The sequence below is a fragment of the Pezoporus flaviventris genome, unplaced genomic scaffold (assembly GCF_033815535.1).
Source record: "Pezoporus flaviventris isolate CSIRO_AGI_PZ_B2104156 unplaced genomic scaffold, CSIRO_AGI_Pfla_v1 ptg000002l, whole genome shotgun sequence".
Lineage (NCBI taxonomy): Eukaryota > Metazoa > Chordata > Aves > Psittaciformes > Psittacidae > Pezoporus > Pezoporus flaviventris.
Window position 1 is genome coordinate 59970307 of NW_026892550.1, and position 19694 is coordinate 59990000.

Consider the following 19694-nt stretch of genomic DNA (forward strand, 5'->3'; position numbering starts at 1 on the left):
GAGTTATTCGAAAGGAAGCGATATTATATGCAAGTTTGAATTAATAAGAATATTGAATAATTCGGAAGTAAAACCGTAGTTATGACAGCTCGGAAAGAGCAGCTCGCTCGCTCTGCTCTCACCCCGCAGTACCTGCTGACAAACACCACAAGTGCCTCTCCTGCAGGAGAGAAAGGCGATGTCCACCGCTGCTGCTCTGGGGCCCGGGGTGCGTTTTCCTGCAGCGGGAGGGCCGTGCAGTCCCGCAGTGGGTACCGACGGGCGGGCCGAGGAGCCACAGGGTTGCGGGGCACGGAGCAGGCGGCGCGGCCGGACCCGGCGCAGTCCCACCGCGAGTTCCTGCAGCCTGGCCAGGGCCGTGGGATTCCGGCAGGGCCGTTCACGCGCGCTGCGCTCCTCCTTGCGGAGCCTGGCTTTAACCAGCTCGCAGCGGTGGGGCTCGGTTTCTTGTTCTTTCCTCTTCTCGCTGCAGCTGGCTGATTTTAATAAAGAAAATATCGCCGTCTGTTTTCCGTATGCATTTAAATTAGAAACATGTCTTGTGCCGGCCGTACCGCTGCGCGCTGGAAGAAGTAAGTACGGACCTGCCCGGCGCCCTTGAGGCCCCGTTCTCCCCGCCGCGAGGGTCGGCTCGCTGTTTTACCCGGTGCCCCCCGGGCGGTCTGCCCCCGGGGCTGGGCGGGGGCTGTCGCGCCTGCCCGGCCGGCCGGGCTGCCCCATGCTCGGCGGGGCACAGGCTACCGGCGGTGTCAGGTGTCCCCGCCGGTCCCGACCCAGTTGGGAAGGAGACGAGCCCAGAGCGGGAAGGCTCGGAGGAGAGCAGTCTCGGAGGGGTAGGGAAGAGGGGGCAGGCTGCGCCGAGGGCTGAGCCGCTCTCACGGTCTGTAGGCGTCCCGGGGCTACAGCGGGGCAGTTCGCCCTGGGGCGTGGTAAGTGTCTGCGGACTCTGCCCTGGGGACCCCCTTTGCCTGCGAGGAGGGTCTCTCCGAGGGTTCGGCTGGTCGGGTGGAACTCCGAGGGTCCTGCGCCTCGTCTCCGGATGCCCTCCGGCAAGCGGAGGAGTTAGTGAGGGCTGGGGGTCCCTCTCACACGCCCCGCCGGAGCTCCGGGAGCTCGCTCGCAGCCTAGCTGGCGCTTGCCCGCGGTCGGGCTAAGCGGAGGGGTCAGAACGACCACGAACCCGCCGAGCAGCGGCGGGCGGGGAAAAGGCTCTACGGGGTTTCGCCTCCAGCAGAGAGCGGGGGTTTTCCGTGCCCGGGGCGTGGAGGAAATGCCGGAGCCATCAGGCGGCCCGGGCAAGGGTGGGGGGACGCGCGTTCGTCTTTTCAGGGTAGAAGTACAAGGAGGGGACGATTCCCCCTCCCACTCCCCCCGGTAAGGTGACTAATGATGGAGCGTTACTAGTGTTCAGATTTAAAACAATTCATTACCAATTTTCCCGTCTGAGGTTGAAGCCCTAGTAAATAATAAATCAGCGAAACAAAAGCCGACTTTAATTTATTGCCCCAGCGCTAATTAGAAACATCATTTGAGCAATAAACTTAAACACTTCCAGCAAATAATGCACGTGAAACCCTTCTCTCCTGCGTCGGAGCGTTTGCGGTCGTACTGCATTAAGACTAGCTTCATCTGTGGCGGAATTTGCTCTCGCCGGGATGAATAATTGAAGGAGAACAGGATCCGAGGAGGCTATAATTGAAGAGCCCTTGTCACCTCTGCTTTTATGTATGTTAGCGTAGAAGTCCATCAGCAGCTCCTTGACGGTGTATAAAACGAAGTGGCAGCCCCTCCAGCAGCAGGAGATACTGTATTTCATTAAAAGGACCGTGTGCGAGTGTGTGCTGCAGAGAGGGGAACTCTCCGGGCTAAAAGCCACTTAAGTCTGCAGACCGATTGATCTGTATTCTCTCGTTATAATCCGCCTCATCATACTTGAGTTAATGAGGCAGGGGCTGGGGTGGTCTGATGGGCCTTGACAAATTCATTAGGGAGGCTGCGGGACATTTTATTTGACTGTTAAACATCGTGTTTGTTTGGTTTAAGCAGTGCCAACATCAGCATGCCGCTGCCTGGAGCAATAGCGATTTGTTAGCAAGGGCTGCTGTGAAAAGGCACTTCCCAGTCCAGGGGACTGGGTGTGTGCGGAGTCGTTGGCCCCGCTCCCCCCCCCGCCCCGGGCCGTCCTCTCGCTGCTGTGGGCAGCCCCGCGCTCCCGCCGGGCGCACACGGGCGGGCAACGGGGTTCCCGCTCGGCGAGGTCGGCGAAGGGCTGCGAGTGAATGCGCGCAGCCTGTTTTGTTTGTGTTCCATCTCCCCCCCGAGAATCCTTTTTTATTTATATTAACCCTTAAAAGCCAGCAACAGGAGAAATCTGGAAATCAGCTCGGAGTTTCAGCAAGAAACATGCAAGTTTCTTACTGTATTGCGTGTGATACAGCATACATGCATTTGCTTGCCTAACCAACTTGTTAATGGCATATATTAGCTATTTCAGAGCTTTTTAATTCTCAACGGTGTATTTTAAACTTTCTATAACATGCTACTGACACAAGGTCTAGTTTTTTAAAGCAGATCGAAGTTTAATCAAAGTAACTTGAGTCTATTAAAGAATTTCTGCCAAATCTTCCCTTCTTCTCCCCCTTTTCTCTCACTGAGGGGGGAAAAGTGAATGCAGGAACAGGTGCTCCCAAAAGGAATAAGAAGTATTTTTATGAATACCTTATGAAATATGTATGTGTATATATGCACTTTGTTCATGGTAGCTTTGTAGATGAGATCCAGCTTGTGTTTCATTGTTGTCTAGTAGTTGGTTTTCTCTCTCTCCTTTCATTTAAGGGAAACAGTTTTGTGGAAAACAGAATAGTTAGTCTGCTCATGGAACCTAACATCGTAGTTTTTATTTATTTTTTCTCCCTGGAGATCAGTCTTCAAACATTCTCAGCTTTAAGTGCTTTGTAGGACTCTGCTTCCATTTATAGCAGAACAGTATGGGAAAAGAGCTAGTGCCCTTTGCCTGTCATTTTCATACATTCCTGCACTGCTGATGGAGCTTGAACTGCTGCAGGGAATGTATGAATTTGAAAAGAAATGAGTCAGTAATGCATGTTGTATTTCTCCACAGCAGAACTGGGTTAATACTTACAGTAAATGCTGCTGTGAGTTTGACAGATAAAATTCTGTTTACTTTCTACAGTATAGTGTGTACCTCTTCTTGAAAGTTGTGGTTTGGCTTTACTGTTTGTTGACCTGTTCTAAGGACTGTGTGTTGGTAGCACACACTAGGGGAGAAAAGATGGTTTAATTTCTACATGTGCCATTAATGCATCTCATCTGTCAAGAGTGTTGCGTAAATATTGTACTTTTTTCTGTGAAGATTCAATAGTATGGTAATTAATTTATACATGTTCCTAAGTCTCCCTTAGCTTTCATTACTGCAGCAGGAAAGGGCAGGGTTCCAATTACTCCTTTAAGTACCTAATTTTTACTTTCCTATCGAGTCTTCAAATGTGAACATGTCCGTATTCTGGTGCTTAGCCACCAGCAACCAGCAGCTGAAGGCTTTCTCTAATGCTTTGGATCTTGTACTAAAGGTAGCATCTTTTCTTTTCTCATAACTGTGACATCTATTTGCTGTAAGATTGCTTTGGGTGCTAAATACTGATTTGTAAGTTTGTGTTCAGTAAGTTAGCAATTAGGGAAAATGGGACACGTGCGCTAGAAAAGAGCATTTCTAGTGCCGTCGTAGTATTTTTCTCTTGTTCAAACTTCTTGTGGGCCTTTTGTTCTGTTTGGATACAGTTGGGGTGGATGCATGCTATTTTATCCAGGAACCAAATTTGCATGTGTTGGCTGGACTTCATTCCCAGTAATTGATTAGTTACATTAGTAACATAATTTATTTTTTTTTTTTTAAGTAGGAGAGTACGTAATGTTCTGAGATTTTGTTATCTTGACCTCCAGTTGAATGCAATAACACTTAACTTGCTTGAGAAAAATGTGAGGTGGGTACATAGATTATGTCTTGTCTGGTTCTTAAAAATGTTGTGAGGCTAAACCAACATTTCTTTTGAAAATACAAAAATTATGAAGATGTCTAAGCAAAGTCAAATTTCTGGAATTCAGTAACTATCAATTTACAGGCGTTTGGCTGCAACTTTTGTTTTTAGCAGCAGGATGATTGCTATTCTTATTGTCTTAAATGTTCACATACCTGTGCAGAGGCCTAAATAATTGTGCCAATAATAGCCTGCATGGTTTTATTGGTTAAATGATTATTTTAAAGATCAGAACCTTAATGCAGCTAGTCAAGATGAAGCGTATTTATAATTTACTTAGAATCCTCTAAACTATACCCTTCAGAAATGTCATTTCTAGCTCCAGAAATGCAAGCTTCTCATATATATGTTTACACTTTAAAAAGTACTTTCTTAAATACCACATAGAGCTATGTGAAACCCTCACCAACCACTGTACAAGTTACAACCTTTCAGTAGGTTTCTGTGAGTGCAATTTCTGAAGGAAACGGGTGTGGAGGAGGGAACAGAGCGGGCTCAGTCTTCTCCGCAACACTGGTGACCAGCATGGAATATATCGAGTTGCTTGCCTGCACTCTCCTTGCCATGTTTTAAGATGATTTTGCTTTGACTTTGGATCAAAATTTTAATTTAGTAATAATAATAATAATAATAATAATAATAATAAAAGAAATCCTGTTTGAACAGTCTTCTAATTGTTCCCTCATTCTGATATAACAGAGTTTAAATGCACAGTTACTGCCCGCTACTTTTCTGTGTCTTGTACTTCATAATATTAAATTTTTATCCTTTGAAAGTACTACATTGACATAAAAGTAGTGTATTACTAGTTATAAAATCATTGCAGGGGTTTGGTTGCTACTTCCAATGAGAGAATGAAGTCATAGCTATTCCTATTTTATATCTTGCTGTGCATATCTTATTTCAAAATAACTTCTTCATGATAATATGCTGCTCTTTTTAGTTCTTATGAATTAGGTAAAACCTGTGTGCAAAATAGTTCAAGGTACCATCTCCCACAGCTGGGAAGGTGGAACTGTATTGGCTCAAATAATGTATAGAAGCCATCTGCATAGTTTAATTGAAGTAATATTCAGTGATCTAAGGGATGGAAATTGTTCTTTAAGCATCTGAAATAAAACTAGGATGTAAACCAGCTGTCTTGGCCTATGGAAATCAAGGTTCTGCCAGTCTGTTTCTTTTCTTCATTTTCTACTTCTATCTTCCTTTATTATCTTTGGATCCCAAGGAGTCTTTCTTATTTTCTAACTGGTTTTGTCTGCAACAAGGAGCTAGGTTGGTGGGTTTAAATAGACTTTGGATAGAGTAAAAAATCTTTGATCTATGGCTATGACTGCTTCCAAATGATTTGCTTGCTGGGACTGGACACTGTCCATGCCCTTTCACTTCACTATCAGATAGGCACACAAAAAGGACTTGACATGCTACCAGATGCATAGTTAATCATTGCATTAGGTCTGTAAAGGGGTCCATCCAGACTCAATTAGGTCTACCATTTTTAACTGGTGTTTGCTCTGTAGTTTGTTTGGCATACAATATTAATTCTAACTGCTGTTCTGTTTACTTAAAAGTGTTTTAATGCAGTTCTTTTATTTTCAAGGAGTCTTTTCTGCATTTGTTCCATCTTACGTATATTTTGAACAACTGAGTGTTGCAATATAACAAATACTGTTGCAGTTTAACATATTATCTGAAGCTTTAATTGATTTTTTTTTGTCTTTTTGTAATTTAGCTGTTTTCTTACTACTGATTTCTGAAAGTGCATTTGAAATAAGCTAAATGCAGTGACTGGCAAGTATTGAGGAGGTGTTCAGAAGAAAAGCTTATGATGGTGCCTAGAAGTTTGAAACCAAATCTTAGACTTTGGAAATGAAACTGCAGCAGTTTTCCTATCACTTATTTATGTAAGAGCTCATTCTCATATCTGGCAGTGCGTGATTTTGTCTAAGAAGGATATTAAGTGTGCAGGAGTTAAAAAGGTTCAGCTGTAGGGTAAAAAGCATTAGGTGAATTATTGCTCTGAATCTTGCCTGGGATTTCCAGGAGTAGTTTGTATGTTTACAGTAAAAGTTCTCAACTGTATGCACTGAATAAAGTGCGCTGAAAATTCCTAGCATTCTCAGAGTTAAAAAAAAAAATAATAATAATTGTAGTTTGTAGAGAAAGCCAGTCTTTTCACATCATGAAGAAGCTGGAGTGTTCAAATGGTATAAATTGTTTTGATCACACATGCTGTCTGTATTTCCCAGTAATGCTTATGTTGAGGATGGCAGGGCTATGGAAGAAAGAGGACGTGAAACTGCCGTTGCTTAAAAATTGCCATGTAAGAAAGAAGCACTAATCAGAGGATTTAAAAAATATTTTCATTTGGTTTTAATCTATGTAATTATTTTGGAGGAAAGAAGGAGCAAGGCATTCAGCTATTAAGTTGTTTTGTTTTTTTAAATCTATATATAGTTACTAAAGCTATCATATTCAGCTTCAGGATATAGTTCAGCCTCTACTTTAGGTCTGACATTTCTTGCTTTGGTTCTTTGCCTCATGGCTGTCAATAGTGTTTGAAGGAGGGCAGATGCACTAAAATGTAACATTTATCATTTGGTTGTAGTCACAGGGATATTCAGATGTTGCTAATGGACTTCCAAGACACAGGATGTATGAGTGAATACTACTCAGCTAGGGCTCTCTGGGGATTTTTAAATTATTTATGCCTACCTGCTGCTCCGAAGTACAGGTGTGTGTATGTGTGCATAATCCAGTAATGATTAGTATTCATGCATATAAGTATGCAATGGAGAATAAGCCTAATACAAGAGCCCTTAAGAGGTATAGGCAGGTAGCTTTTCCCCATTCATCATCTTATCTTGGAAGTTCATTCTAACTGGCATCTGAGTGCCAGCACGCTTATGAAAGGGAATTGTTTATATGTACTTTGGGGGTTTCCAGAGTGCGAACTTGAATAAAAGTGGGACTTGAAATGCGCGGTCATTTGTGAATTTATGTTTTATCTCCCTTCACTTGAAAATTTATGAGGAGAGTGACTTAGGGTGCTTGCGTTGTGTGTTCCAGGGCTTGCCCCCACTGATAACACCCTTGTTGGCGTGAAAGTGCAATGCAAATTATGACAGTTACAACCTTCTGTTTTGTTTAACCTGTCAGTGTATTTCCTGGCTCAGTGCTGAGGGCAATGGCGTGTTCAGCTAGTTCCATATTCACCTAAACTTAAAAGGTCAGGTTTCTACAGGCAAGCCTAGTCAAAGCCTAATTGATGAGGAGGGCAGGGGGACAGAATTTACTGTTCTGTTGGCTAGTTTCATATCGTTAGGTTGTCCTGAAAGCATCAGGCAGTCACAGCCCCTTTCATGTAAGTGCTGACCCTAGACAGGAGCTGACAATCAAAGGAGGCAGCCACAGGAACCAGTGCAAGTAGGCTATTGATTTTTCAGTTAGGTCTAAGTAGTTTGTAGTATGGGTAATGGGTGACAGAGGCAGGTATGTCATTATCAATGAGCTCCAGAACAGTAGCGACAGCCCCCTCTCATATTTCCTTCAGCCCTGACAGTATGCATCCAGCAGTGGTCAATAAATCGCCCAACCTTTTACTGACAAGTGACTTGAGGTGGGGGTGGGAGTCAAAGAGCTAAACTTCTGTACTTGAACTTGACATGGATGTGGAGCAAGGATCTCGGCATCTGTGTTCTCAGCTTGTCAGGCAAAGAGCCGAGGAGAGCATAGAGAACAAAACAATGGTAGATGTGCGGCCGAGGAAGCTTAACAGTATTTTATGCCCTCTAGAAAGTCAAAGTTTTTCTTGAGATCAAGTAGAATCGCTTAAAACACGAGCTTTCTATATAAACATGGTCTGGTTCAGTAGTTAATTTAGGTTACCATGGCAGGGTTTTGCTTTTACTTTAGTATTGCTCTGCATTTAATCAAGGTTATATTGCCATAGCAGTACAACAATCACGGTCTGCCATTCAAAATCCGCTTTTAATTCCTAGTTTCCTCTTCTTAAATTTCATATATGGACACTATTTAAAGATATTGAAGCTTTCTTATAAACTCAGAGTGCTAGCCATGCAGTTTCTGTTCTGACTACCAATGCTGTTTTGGGTCAATAGTGGAGTACTAATACTTTAGGAAGCTGAATAAAGTTTTTATTACTTGGATTTTACTAGCTGTGGTTTCTGAATTTAATAGAGGTAGATCCAAATTTTAGCTTTACACTTAATTAAATTCTGAAAGATATTGGAAGAACATAAAGATTGTAATAATTGGTGGGTTTTGTTGTTTTGGGTTAGTTGTTGTTTATTTTAATATATATATGTACACTTATATGGAAAATCAGTTAAATGAACTCAAGTACCTTAATCTGAATCTCCTGAAGTTTTCTAATGTTGTTACTTTATTTGAGGGATGTAAGTTTCCTGCATTTTTCCAGAAGTTGGAATTCAGTCAGGTTTTATGCTGTGCACAGATGTTAACAAAATACCATATGTTTATAATTAAAAAAATCTTTAGACAAATTGAAATAAAGCAGAAGAGTAAATGTTTTGAAAAACTTCCTTAAAATAACTCATTGCTATGGTATCTTGTTCAACAATGTTTGTAATGTTACACAGAGCAGGAATCTGAGACTGTGTACGTTGAATAGCTGCAAAGTATCATACGCGACTGAAACTTTTTCATCTGCCTGTAGCAGCTAAAGCCGTTTTCTTTGTGGCTGGCTTTTTAACTGCAAGACCAATGTTGACACAGGCTCAAGAAGTGAGGTTGAAATTCATCACCGGATTACAAAATCCTTTGATAAATATTTATATAAGTTAAAAAACCTGCGGACCTGTATATTTGAAGCAGTTATAAAATTAATTGGTTATAAAAATCTGTGTACATATTGTTATGTTGCCTATTGAACATTGCTTTGGAAGAGGGGCTGGCTAGCAGTCTTCCAGAGGAGAAAAAAATCTATTCGTTGGATTGAGGGTGTGCTATGTTGCTTGAGGCCTTTGGTATTTAATGGGCGTTTTTCCTCTGTCAGCAGCATCTCGTTTACCACATCTTGCAGGGTCTTTTCCCTACCCCCCACCCCCGGTAAACTAGGTAAAAAGTACAGCTAGGCAGTCTAAATCTTATCTTTTCTTATAAACAGGTACAGCATCTTCTACTGTATTTTTAGTGTTGCTGGCATGTTGTGTTATTGCAGAAACATAAAAAGGAGCTGCAGAAAGGTGACAAATTAAATTTTCATGAAAGAAAAGCCTAATCAGCAGTGACAGGGTAAGAGAAAGATGATTGCCACTTGGTCATTGTGGAGAGGCACTTAGGCTTGGTGTCAGTGCTTCTGTTAATGATGACTAATGTCTTTCTTGGAGAAAACGCATGCTCAAACATGCTGCAGTCCAGAAAAAGAACAGAGGATAGGCACTATTGAAGAAAAAAGGCTGTGAATCCTAAAACAAAAGCTCAGGTCTTCAGATGAAAGGCTGCGGTGTTTTTGCAGTGCTAGAAAGCACAACTGCAAAACTGTTCTTATTTCACTCTTTAAGCAAAATAATAATAAATATGTATATGGGTATACACGTGCGTATTATGTGCTGCCTAGTATTGTCTGCTTTAATTAAAACAGAAGACAGAGATGGCACAGACATGTAAACATGCTAGTCAGAAGTAAACAGCCACATTTATTCCTCTTCTATTACTGAAGCTTGCTTTCTTGAAAGAACAAAAGCTGCTGCAATATATTCTTTCCTAAGCACAGCGCTATGTTCTGAATAAACCTTTTATAGTCAAATGTAAAATGACTCAAAGGACGTTTTCAAATCTTGATCCTTTGGCTGTTAGGTATGTTGGCAAAAAAGAGGTGGCATGTGTCATTTCTTTAGCTTTTCCCAAAGTGAGACCTTTCAGAAGGGCATTTGCAGTGCTTGTCATATTTTTTCATATACATCTTATTGGCCTGACAAGTCTAGAGGACCATGAGAAAACAGATGTCATTGCATTCAGACAACACTAATTACTCTGGGATTTTTTCAGCCTCAGTGCCTGCATGTAACTGTCGATTATGACTGTTTATGTGGCCTATCACGGGTACACGTTGCACATTCAGATGGTACTACTAGTCTTTGTGTTTCCAGTTATCACACAATAAGATGTAAAAATCAGCAACAAGCACCGCAACAAGAAAATGCCTTAATGTGTGACTTTTATATGTTTAACATGCATTTTGTTAAAGGTTGCGTTCACATTTGTTATTAGATCGAGGTGTTTTCGCATCTGTTTAATAACTGTAGCACAGTGCTTTAGCTGTCAGTTTTCACTGTGGTTCTTTATGTTGCAGGCTTTACTTTTCTGCAGTTGTATAAATGCTACATGAAAAATGCTGATTGACCGAGCAGTTGTCAGAAATTTCTCATGTCTAACTTTCATACTGAACTGAGAGATTTTTCTTGTGTCACAGTTTGTGTTAGAAACCAACAGTCTTATTCTCTTACAAACGGTGGTGTTGGTATTTTCTTTGTTAAATTTTCTTAGCGACTCTGTCATTTCAGAATCTATTCTTCCTGTGTAGCAATAACTGCTGCATGATTTTTAACACAAAGTTCAAATGGTGGTCACGTCATGGCCTTGCTTTGTATGTTATCTTGAATTTTGGTACGCATTTCATAAGCAGAACAACCAATGTTAATCACAGATTGGAAAATAAAAGCTCCAATAATGTAACTTCACATGCTGATGAAGCAGAAATAGAAGCAGCTTTATCAAAGATGTATGATGAGATAAAACTGCAGTCTCTGCCGTACAGTTATAGTAATTATGACTAATGAACCGTCCAGTCTGGATGAAATGGCATGCCCACAGGGACTGTGGCCAATCAGTTGTGACTTATGCAAGCTGAACAAAACATTGATGGTGTTCCAGATTCCATATGAGAGCAGGAAGTATGGTCTTTGTTTGGAACATCAGCTTTATCAAGTTATTTTCAAGCAGTTTAGGAATAAATGGCTGTAGTAAATAAAGCCTTAAGAGCTAGAGTTTGTTGAGTTTTAAAATGGGTGTAAAGATTTACAATTTGCTGTGATCAAATACACCTGAATAAAAAATCCCTGCACTGGTGGCACATTCCTGATGCAATGCACTTCAAAGTTGTTCTGATCATCTTGCTAATCTAAGTCACTGAAAGCACATGTTATATTTTAATATGCTGAATATATGTTAATATGCTGAATAAAGCGAACGATCCAAACCTTGTGAGTAGAAGCATGTATCTGTTTAGGCTTACTGTGTTAATTTATTTTTGAACAAACTTGTTTGAGACCTGATACTTCCCTTTTGATTTGGAGCACTCTACATTGTAAACCAGTCTATAATTTGTAAGTAAAAGATGACATGTACTTCATAGTGTTAGTACCTGAACGACAATTTCTTACGGTAAGAATGTTAATTCATACAGGCAATGTAAAATGGAGTTTCAGCTCATCTCGACAGTGTATAGACTAGCAGAGTAATAATTTTAAACCAGATTCTTTTTATGAAGAAAGTGTGTGTAGCTGTAAAAAAAGAAAAAGAAAATCAAAATTCTGAATGCTAAAATGCAGATCATGTGGGGACTTCTGAAGCTAATTGTAGTATAATAGCACAGCACAAAAAAATACTTTTCTGAATATAAGTTTGTGCCAAGTTGTTCAGGCCCAGTCTGGAAGCAGTTGTGGATCAGCTGGTTTGCTTATGTGAAAATGTTTGAAGGATTTGGGAGTAAAATGATCAACATGTTGCAGATGTTAGCGATACGTTGCAGTCAATTTAGCGTTTTGCCTGAACCCTTCCAGAAGGCTACAAAGAATTTATTTATTTATTTATTTTAAAATTAATTGCAAAAAAACTATGGGGAAGAAGACCCCCAAAACAACAAAAAAACCAAACCCAACCTTGGTAAAATTAGAGTGAAGTTAAAGCATCATTTGACAAAAAAATATTTTATACAGTTGTGCTGTTTCAAAATGGTGAATGTTAGTCCAGAAGATTCATGATATGTTTATTCTTTAAGCACACCTGAAATTAATACAGTTTTGTCAAAGAAACTGGCAATTAAAGACTGGCCTACCTGAAATCTGAAGTCCTTACTAATCTTTTGTATTGCTTGATAGAAAGGTGGATAGTGATTTGACATGTTTATGATTTTTCTGAAACATTATTTTTTTTTAAGTAATATATTTTCCTCCCCGCCTGTTGAAACTTAAAAGCTGTCCCTTTATTCACTGTAAGTTGTTCTTTTTCCGAAATGGAGGAAATCACAAGCACATCTTCAGTATTTGTCATCTTATTCTGCACAAACCTCAAAGTGCTGTTAGATGTGGATTCAAGTAGGTTTTTAAGTAAAGAGTTTCTATTAACCCAGAGTATTTAGACATTTGTGATTAAATTATTTAACTAAGTCTATTTGACAAAAAAACAACAAACCAACCAACCCCCAAAACAAACCACCAAAATCCACAAGCCAAACAAACTCATCCATACTATAAATCTAAATTAGCTTACCACTTAATGTCATTTCTGTTTTGGAAGTGTCCGGAGACATTTCTCTGCAAAGTACCTACCAAGAATCAGAATCCTTGTCTTTTGTCTCTTGCAACAAGGCGTGCTGCATTAAATATTGCAAATGTAAAAATACTCTATACAATTCAGAGTGTAATGTTAAGATAAAGAATGTTGATAAGTAAACTCCTTGGATAAATGACTACATTTTGGCTACGCTAAATAATTAAGGGTAAGATCTTTTAGAGTCTGTGGCACTCTAAAGTATGAGTCTCTTCCACAATGTCATTTCAGAATCAATAGGATGCAATATATTATGTACATTATCTAATTTTACTGCATGGAAGGTTGCATTATGATCATTTTTATTTAATGATTGTATCAGGATTGTGCCAATGAAGTCACAACTTCATTTGTTAGATGATGTACAATTGTACAAAAATAAATTTAATTCTTCCAGAAAGTTACTATTTAGAAGTGATGGATTTAAATAGGTATATATATTTTATATATATATATATATATATATATGTATACACATGCACATATGAAAGTTGCATATTATAAGAATTTTTGGAAGAAGTATTTATCTGTATTAAGCTGAAACAATAACTTGTCTGCTGTGTTTTTTTAGGAGGCTCTAGTGTGTAGTTGTACCTTTTTCTCATGAAAATATTGGTAAAATTCCTATAAATTTATGCCATCATGGAACAGCTTTTTGTTTATTTGGGACATCCGTTGTTTTCACTTTGTTAACCCTCTAGAGATATGAACACATTATTGGTGTTCAGCAAGTGCTTCTAAGTAAAATACTATGCGGAGTTGTAGCTATTCAGTGTATGTATACATTATGTAAGTTAAAATTGAGGAACACTCGATCTCAGTGATTAAATTTTACCTTCATGTTGCTATATGTATTTGTGTACGTACATAAGATACCTTGTATATTGTTACTTATACTCGGTAGCCATCTTTTTATGCAAGAGCGGCTTACCTACTTTTATTCCTGTGTCCAGCTTCCAAGTCTTTGGAAAGGTAAGGATTTCTTCATAAAAGTAAACTGCATTTAGTACTTGATACTGGAGAGCTGGTGTTCAGTTCTAACTGTAATTTGCCTTGTAAATCAGCAAAGTTTAAAGATGGGTTTATTGAGGACTGATTCTCTTATATAAATTCAGAATTGTTTAAATTGCTTCTATCTGGAAACTTGTTAGCTATTTTTGGTGTCTTCTTGCCTGCCAAAATTGTATTGATGATATGTGATGGTTTGAGGACTGATTATAAACTCTGTTCCTATGCTGATTTAAACAGCTTTTACTCTCATCTTCTGCTCCTTAATCTTTCAGTGAAATACATCTTCTGTTGTTTAGGTGCCTTATTCTGATCAAATGGTGTAATAACCCACACTCTTAGAAAAAGAGATTTTTATAGAAATACAAAATCAAGGCAAATGGTGTGTTACCTGCTTAGTGGCCTCCCTTTTCACTTCTGCTACAAATCAGGCAGAATGGAAATCTTCAGGTTCCCCCTGTTGTGCTAGGATTTTTTTTCTGTTACATGTGAGCTTGCTCTGCTCTCCCATATTGGAATGTAAACCTGAAATGTAATTTCTTTGAGGTGCTGGGAATGTTCTCTGCCTCAGTCTCTTGGTGGAGAAAAAATGTCTATCAGCTTTTGACTAAGATACCTTTTGTTTAATGATTTCTGATGTTTTCTGTATGTTAGAGATTCTAGAATTATAACTGTTGCCGATTTTCCAATAGGTTTTTGTGTTAGAGAATGTGTGTTGACTGGTGCTTATAGCTGTAGGAATAAATTGACCTTCTGATCTGGGAGATAAATTGAAATAGAAAATTACTCTTTGGTGCAGGAAACATAATTAGCATTCAGTACAAGTGAGAACAACTGTATGGCTTCTCTAACTTTTTCTGGCTTGTAATGACTGTAACAAACCAGAATTGGTCCAACCAGCATGTGGTGGCTTACCTTATCTATCCCAAATATATCTCTAAGTAGTCTTATACTTGAGGCAGGTGTAGGAAAAGCTGGTGAAAGTGGGATTGGTTTGGCTTTGTCTAAGATTTTCCTTGTAAACAAGGTATCTTTGGTTGCCCATTTAAGGAAGACCTGCTTACTTGCAGAGTTCTGATGATGCAGGGGGAACCTTTAAAGGATTAAAGATTAGCCTCCCATAACTCTTGGTTTGGATTCTGATCTTATCTGTGCTGATCTAAATCCAGAATAACTCATATAACTGAATTGTAATACATTATTAAAAAATGAAGAAGAGCCTAGCAGTCAGAAAGAAACCATTTTCTTACTATGTTAATTTTGAGATTTTTTTTTTTTTTCTGCTATCCCTGGAATAAGGTAACAAGTCAAAGCCTAAAAAAAAATATGTGTGCAAACCAGTGGTATTTTTAAAAAAGAGAGTAATTTTAAATATTCTGTTTTATTTTGCCCTCTTGGCTTTAAGTGTGAATCACCTTGCACTTTCGGGGGGTGTGCCAGTAATAGAAAGCAATGATCAATAACCTCCAAAATTTAACTAAGCAGTGAAAAACAAGGGATTTTTTTTTTTTTAATCCAAATGCTTCTTTTGTGGATGACATAAACATTCATTCTTTTAAAAAACTGCTTTGAAACTTCTAGTCTGCGTAGTGTTGAATTTGACTAATAAAAAGTAACATTTCTCATAAGCAATTTCTACTTATAACAATTCAATTGATACCCAATTCCAACAATGAAATTATATATATATATAAAGTATGTATCAAAATTATATTTCAGATTTTTTTTTATTATCTCTACGCTTCAGCACTTGCATGTTGTGTCATGTATTTGTTTTTCTGGGGTATTTGTCAAGATACTTGCAAATACTATTCTGTTGCTTGTTGGGGTTTGGATTATAGATATTTGTGAAGTTAGGCTCTCTTTTACTGTTTTTAGGTATTATATTTATCCTTAAATGTTTTTCATTTCTCTTTGATGTAAAGCAGATTTTAAGATCCTGTGCTTTCAGTATGTATTGCTTTGCTTTTTTTTTCCTAATCCTAAACTAATAAAGTAAATATCACTCCCAGTGCATAATATTAATCTTCCAGGAGTTTGTCCTGTACTGGAGAAAATAAATAATTAGAGATAGGTAAGAGGTGAATGATGCATAGGTATAAATAGTCTGTAGATTTAAACATGCTGCATGGCAACTCTAGGTCTCTTTCGAGGTAGTCATGAAAACTGGAATTGTGTGCCTCATATATTTAAGGCCAGTGAGCCTATATGATTTTATTAATATGCTATAAATCTTATATTCACGAGTGGTGTTTACTACTGTGCAGTATATTTAGAAGGAAATTTATGCCTCACTGCAGAAGGAAGGTAGGCTAGTGAAAAAATACAAGGGTGGATCTCAAACATTTATCCAAATCTGACAAGTATTTGCAAACAATATTGTCCTGTAAATTTCTGCTGAGAGCAAATGATACATATTGTAGCCTTGATTTAATAAAATCTACATATTTATGCATATACATATAAAACAAGGGCATGTCTTTATCTTTTGAACCTAGTGTGTATTCATATGTGACATACTCTGGATCATCGGATGAACTTTTAATTCTGAAATAAAGGGGATCGTTCTTCATTTTAGAGTAGTACCTAGAAGACCTTACTGGAGATGCAGGCCACCTTTCTGAAGGAATAACAATTTTGTTGACTGGTTTGATCTTCTTTTGGTAAATGATTTGTGTGTTCCTCCTTTATGGCACCTGGGAAAACTCTGGTCTCTAGGGAATGGCAGGGAGTTCCTGCAGCTGTGATTCACTCCAGTAGTGAAGATGCCTGCTTGGAAGTTACTTGCCTGATGCTGTTGAAAGGGCAGTGGTTATTTCACCAAGGAAACATTTTTTATTTGTATGGGTGCATTGTAGATTGCACAGAAAAATACAGTTAATGTACCATGCATAACCTGCCATGCCCCTTAAACTTGCACTTTCACCTTGTGGTGGTTAAAATATTAGTCAGCAATACAAAACAGATATTCTGGATGCCTTAAGAGCTGTTAAAAATTTTGTTACACTTTTTATGCTTTTATACTCTTTTTTAATTAAATATCAGGTTCTTAATGTCATTTAAAAAGAAGGCATATGTACTTTACTATGCAGTTTTCAATTCCATAGATAGCAACAAGAGCATTCCTCATGATGGAGAGATGCACGGAACAATTAAAAAGCAGTCCTGGACTGTGTGAAAATTCTGTACCCTGACATACTTAGCACTAGATTCACTCTTGTAGATAACATGATTAGACAATTAGTTTCTCCATGTGTAGTGTTAGAGATTCTGTCTCTAATTATTGTTGTAAATAATCTATTTAAATGATCTAAATAGCCTCAGTAATGGGAGATCTTTTGTAGCTTTTTTTTTGGTTTTGTTTAAAAAAAACTCCAACCAAAAACTGGTGGTCCATAGCATGTTTTTTTTTCTGTCCTTCCTGCAGCCTTCAGAAACTTATTACAGAAAAGGTATTTCTTTTGCTATGTTCTCTCAGTATGGGAAGTCGCTATAACTGGTGAGAAAGAAATAAGTGGGACGTTATACAATACCAAGCTTTTTGGGGGTCCCCTGTTTTGTTCATGTGTTATTGTGTGTGTGTAGTAAAATTCAGCTTACGACTACATACTCCCTCAGGTAACTCAGAGCAAGTTTGGTCTGAGCTGCTGTGGTCCTGCCATTCCTGCTCTGACTCTGCCATTGTACCAGCTCTGCTCACGCGTCCTGAGCTAGTTCAGCATCCTGATCCATTTTAAAAAGCATCCCCTTGCCCTAACAGAGATATTTTTCAGCTGGTTGAGTTCCCTGAAATCCTGCAATAGTTTTCTGTATGTCGTTAACTGGTATTTGTGCTAGAGCAAGACATGTTTAGTATAGCAGATGTTTGATCAGGAAGTGTGGTACTGCAACAGCCTGAATTTATGTTTGCTTAAAGAGCTGTGGAAATTATTCTCTCAGTCTGCTTTTCATAAGGGTTGCTCTTCTGTGCATCCTCTGGATTGTAGGAAGAGGTTCAGGTTTTTTACTTGGAAAAGTAATGTCTTTTTTCCCTGACAGGTATTTTGTAGACATGAGGGTTTGGATATCAGAAATATTTTTTCATATTGTTACAAATGGCAATGAGGATCTTTTGTGTCTGTTTAGCAGCATTCCTGTTAGCCCTTCTGAGTGGCTTTAGTTATTAAAAGATTATTCTTCCTCTGACCCCCATGACACAAGCTTTCAACCCCTGCAGCTTTTTGGACGTGTGTTGTGTCACCCTTTGGATACTCTGGAGAACATGGGGGAGAATTGAGGCATGCACTAATGTGCCCTAGTACCCTAGTTTACAGACGTATTATGCTCCTGGGAGAGCAATGCCTTGATGTATCCTATTATCTTGAAATCATCCTTAGCTCAATCCAGGCTAGGATAAAATAGAAATAAAAGCATTTCTTTACAATTTTCAGAATGGAAAATACAGTTAGGTGCATATAGAAAAAATAGAGGTGAAGAAATAAATATAAGGTCCCACTTGCACAGAAATTAAATCTGAAAGATTCTTTCTCATGAATACAGGCTCTTGATTGACTGCAACTTGAGGCATAGAGCATGGAAAAAGGGAGAATCATTTTTATGTATACATATGTCAGGAAATCATGTATAGCCAGTCAGCCTCCACATTGAAGCAATGACTTCCAGTGATTTAGAGTAACCAAGAGGAATCTTTGGCATGCACTAGAGTGGTGGGAAGCACATTTGGACCCCCAGGATTCTTGAATAAGTTTCATAGTTGGATTCAGTGGACACCAGCGTGAATTCTTTCTAGCTGGATTGCTAGTGTAGTATGCGTATGTATACAACAGAGACCAAGTTACTATTTTCTGTGAACATCTGTGATATGAAAGGATGACTAAAGAGCATGTGATCTACTAAAATAACAGTTTGGTTTACTTTCACATCAGATGGTTTCTTTGGTATAGATAATACAGGTTAAAAGTAAAGATGATCTCCTACGTGGTATTGTAGCTCACTCTAGGTAAGAGGCAAATACTTGGTGGTCCAGTGTAACTCTGTGTCCTATTCTGCAGGTCTTTGGCTTGAAGCCTGATGAGCAAGTGTGATACACAGATTAATTAAATGAGTTCACATGGCAGGATAATTTGCTGTTGGAGCCCAGAGAGCGCTGTACCTGCTTCAATCCGTGGCCTGCTTTTAGTCTTAGGAAATGTAGTCATGTAGTTGGCACTACATGAATGAGAGCCTTGAACATTTTCCTTTGGTATCCTCATTGTCTTTGTTTGCAGTTAACAAAGCATGGGCTAGAGGGTACACAAAATTGTGGAATGGTTTGGGTTGGAAAGGACTTTTAGATCATCTAGTTCCAGCCCCCTGCCATGGGCAGGGACACCTAATGCTAGATCATGTTGCCCAAGGCTCTGTCCAACCTGGCCTGGAACACCGCCAGGGATGGAACATTCACCACTTCTTTGAGCAGCCTGTTCCAGTGCTTCATCAACCTCATAGTAAAGAACTTGAAGAGGTTAGATGTCTATTTGCATTGTGCTGCTACTGCCCAGCACTCTGTGTATTTGTTTTGTGGACATTTAAAATAGGCATTCATTATTGTCACTCAGAAGGAGTACGTACCTCTGTTTCACCTGTTCTACATTTCCTGTAAAAGTACCTAAGTGGCTGACGTTATTTTTGGAGTGATAAACACTTTGCTGTTAAGCTTTTGGGAGTTATCTCCATCATGAAGCAATGAAGAAGAGAAATTCTGCAGAAAGTAAGGTGTGCCTTTCTTATAACCTCTGTGTCTGTAGGAACCAAAGAAATATTTCTATCCGCTGCCCTTTCCAGTAATAGATGATTTTCTTTAGTTGTCTGTCATTTCTGCTTTTATGTATTAAAGGAGTTCTCCATTGCCAGCCATCATGATGAGACTGAAGTTTTTCCAATTCTGAGTAGAGCCACTACTTAGTGTCAGCAGTTACTCACTTTCTAACGACATCTGGTTACCCAGCAAAACTTGATTTGCGTGCACTTTATTTCTTTGTGCAGTGTTAAGAGGAA

General features: G+C 39.1%; 1 protein-coding gene across 1 annotated transcript in view; it reads left to right on the plus strand.

Moving 5' to 3' along the window:
• Positions 1-19694, plus strand: part of LRBA (LPS responsive beige-like anchor protein) — a 401040-nt gene that overhangs the window by 226231 nt on the left and 155115 nt on the right. The gene's annotated exons all lie outside the window — the stretch shown is intronic.